Source organism: Cydia strobilella, chromosome 20, assembly GCF_947568885.1.
Source record: "Cydia strobilella chromosome 20, ilCydStro3.1, whole genome shotgun sequence".
Lineage (NCBI taxonomy): Eukaryota > Metazoa > Arthropoda > Insecta > Lepidoptera > Tortricidae > Cydia > Cydia strobilella.
The window spans coordinates 10,752,139-10,756,275 of record NC_086060.1 but is presented as its reverse complement, the minus strand read 5'-3'; positions in this window follow the sequence as shown (position 1 = coordinate 10,756,275).

The following is a 4,137-nucleotide window of genomic DNA, read 5'->3' as shown; positions in this document are numbered from 1 at the left end:
GCGGACCTTTTCCAAAATGGCGGCTGCAAAATTTAAAAAAATTGTAGACACAAAACGGGTGCACCGATTTTAGTGATTGATATATCAATCAATTCGTATTGACACCTGTAATCGGAAAAAGAAAATACCATTTAAGAAATTAAAGATGGCGGCCGAATATTAAGAAAATTATGTTTTTTTATCCTCTTTTTTTTCCTTCTACTGAAAATAACAACTAAATGTTCTATGGTATGGTCACATATTCTTTCATTTAAATGAAACCTGATAATATTAGCTACAAAATAAAATAAAAAACTTGACAATCCGTTGAGTAGTTTTTTAACTAAGTATACGCATTACAAAAAGCGCGTAACACCCGTCCGAAACGGCCCCCTCGCGTCAAAACTGACAACTTTGATGATATTTCTTTATATTTAAAGGTAAAAAAAGAAAATAATACATATTTACTTTATTTATTGAGCTATAAATAAATGTATTGCCGCTTATCATTTAAGAGGTTCCACGGAAAAAGGAACCTTATGGAGGCTGGCGCTTACGTCGCATAGCACCGCGATAGTATTGGATCGGCGTTAATAATAGCTTAAGCGCCAACCGCCATAAGGTACCTTTACCCGTGGGACGTCACATTTACTCCTCTTTATCATCTTGGTCCGATGTAAAAAAAAAAAGAAAATGCATATGAAATCAGAACAAAATATACCTACCTAATCTAATTAAATTGAATATATAGAAATGAACTACGCCAAACTGTCCCGCCCCTCCATTACTATTTCAATGTGTATAGTATTGAAATAGTAATGGAGGGGCGGGACAGTTTGGCGTAGTTAATCTATAAGTACCTTTCATTTTTGCAGTTGCCTTTGCATGTACTGATGTGCTGCATTCTGCATTGCACTGTGCAGGGTAAATCCACCCTCCGACACGTGCAGCGCATTGTTTCGCAACCTTTTTTACAGCCGCAATGGTCCAGGTATGATAATTCACGCCATATCTCCCTGGCTTCAGACCATTGCGGTTTCCAACTGTCATTAGACGACTTCCAACCCCAAGAGGATGGCAATGGCACATAAGGGCATTGCCCCATAAGTGGCCCGCTTGATATGTGTCACGGAGCGCGTGTTTATGTAATGCTGCCGAGTGCCGATGTTGGTGGGATGCTGGTTACCTACCAATTTATTTTTAGTAGCAAATAGTTTCTTGCTTACCAAGTTTACCGACGAATGCGCTTGAGATTGGTCCGTAGTATCACTGGGCAAAGCGGCTTGCTTTCTGCATCAAGTGCAGTTTCATTTTGCTAACCGCTATAGCTAAAAGTCTGTCTGTCTGTCTGTGTGTTACCTCTTCACGCTTAAACCGCTGAACCGATTTAATTGAAATTTGGTATACAGATAGTTTGAGTCCCGGGGAGGGACATAGGATACTTTTTATCCCAGAACTCACCCCTCAAGGGGGTGAAAAGGGGGGTGGAAATTTGTATGGGGAATCAATAACCGCTGAACCGATTTAGATGAAACTTGGTATGGGGATAGTTTGAGCTGTGGGAAATGATATAGAATAACTTTTATCCCCGAAATCATCCCTTAAGGGTGTAAAAAATGAGGTGGAAATGTATAGTCTGGACCAATTTGGGGGTGAAAAAGGATGGATTAAAAAGCAGATTTGTTTAAGAATTAAGGTACCCAAATTACTAATTCCACGCAGACGAAGTCGCGGGCAAAAACTAGTTTAAATATAATTTTATATTTTCAATTGGAAGAAGAATTCACAGTAACTTATTCTATAACATACAATAAATACCTAATATGTTACTACGTTTGTATGGAAAGGCGATATCACGCAGACGTCCACTTTCGCATTAATCTCGCCCACCGGCTCACCCTTGTTTAATATTTATTAGTGCCCGCGCCTTGCCGGGTTAAATTTCTAAGCTTTCCCCACTCCGTAAAAAAATCGAATTGGCCTTTGTGATAGTTAAAACTTAAAATACCCATACTTAGGTACTGTTTTAGTTCTAACATCAACCACCTTCTTACCTAATTGGTAGGGGAGACCAAGGAGAGTCGACACGACTTTTACTTTTTCGGTCATAACTGTTCTTCTAAAAGCTAGATTTATCAAGTCTGTATCATCTGATAGCAAATTTCATACCACCCAGAACAGTACCACCATATTGTACTTGCGGCGCGATTCAGGAAATGAAATAGATTAACTAGATATGAAATAGTATAGATATGTGACGTCCCACGGGTAAAGGTCCGCAAATTATTAGGGCGCTATGCGACGTAAGGGCCATCCAATATTAATTGAAGCGGCGTTAATAATAGCGTAAGCGCCAACCGGTACCTTTACCCGTGGGACGTCACATATCTTTACTATTTCATATCTAGTTAATCTAATTCATTTCCCGAATCGCGCCGTTGGAACTATTTAAAAAGACTTTTCAGTGACGCTTACTTAATAATAAGTTGGTTCAGTACCCCTAGTGTAATTAAATAACTATTTAAATTAATTAAGTGTCATTTTTTATTGGATTCTGAATTTCCAAAACATCCCGCTTGGCGCGCTGTTCAAAATCTCATACAAAAACAGATATAATGCAAACGCGAACGCACGTCATGCTTTCGAATGAAATTTACACAAGAGGTCCGTATGTCCTATGTTTTACTTAAGTTAACTTTAGGTAAGCGTTTCTTGAATTTTACTTTCATTATATTCAATTATTCAAGTAGTTTATTTGCTTTCATGTGGTACATAAGATAAAAAAAAATACGGTCGAATTGATAACCTACTCCTTTTGGGAAATCGGTTAAAAAGTATCAAACATGAGCCCCGTTAGGGCATGGCAATTCTTAAAAGTAACTTAAGCTAACTTAAACAATTGTAACTAACTTATTAAACAAAAAATTACATTTTATGGTTGCTCGTTTAAATATTCATTTACAGAATAGTAGGGTTTTGTTACAAGCATTTGTTTTAATTTCTTCGAAAAAATACTTTCTTTTTCTTCTTTTTTTATATCTTCAGGCAATTTATTGTACAATATGTATTCTGTTCTGCCTTTACCCGTTGAGGGGTCCATATTGTAAAAATGATCACTTAATAATTTTAATAATTAATTGTATAATTTTAGTAATTAATTGTATAATTTTAATAATTAACTGTATAGCTTTAGCATAATTATTATAGTGGTAAAATAATTTAATTTAACTTAATTCCTGCACGGAACAAAATTTTATTTATTAATTAATCATGGTAAGACAACAATTTAATAATTAATGTGTAAATGTAATAATTATGTTATGCATGTTAAATATAATTATGTACCTGGATTGATTACTCATTATGGAAATAAAGAGGCTTATTATTATGTATTCTGTTCTATAAAAATAATATTTTCCTTGAAACTTTTATTAAATCTTCCCATCAATCTAAATATCGCCGGAGCTATCATTATGAATAATTTGTAAACAAACCGGAGCGTTCCCCGATTGATCCCAGCTTATCGTTCCAGGATCATTTATGCTTAGAAACCTACGCCAAGGGAGTATTTACCGCTGATCTACTGGAATATTATTAGTTAAGAGCCAGGTAACGATTTTGGAGCAAAAATGTAAAATTGATAGATTTAAGGATGACTCACGTTAGACCGGGCCGTGTCCGGGCCGGAGCTTCCGGCGCTTCGTTTTCTATGGAAAGCATCACGTGATCACCTGTCATGTCATAGAAAAGTAAGCGCCGGAAGCTCCGGCCCGGACACGGCCCGGTCTAACGTGAGTCATCCTTTAGTCGTTGTAATTATACACGTTTTATACGTAAATATCTAAATAACAAGTATTGGTTTCTATTAGCACGTCTTCTCATCTTGCCTTTTAATAATGAGGTCGCGAGCGTGCGTCACCGGTAATATATGAAGAGAAGGGGCAGTTTTTTAAAAATCATCAAAAAATTATGGTGGTAAATTATACAAATTGATGTATAAGAACAGTTTCAGTAAATGTTGTAGATTGTTTAAGTATCAAAATTATGTTGAAATTAAGTCTTTTCAGAGAAATTGTCACTTGTTTTGAAGTCTGTTTCTGGACCAAATTGATTTCGTCTAACTTTCATTTACACTGCTTCAAAGTCATGATAATAAAA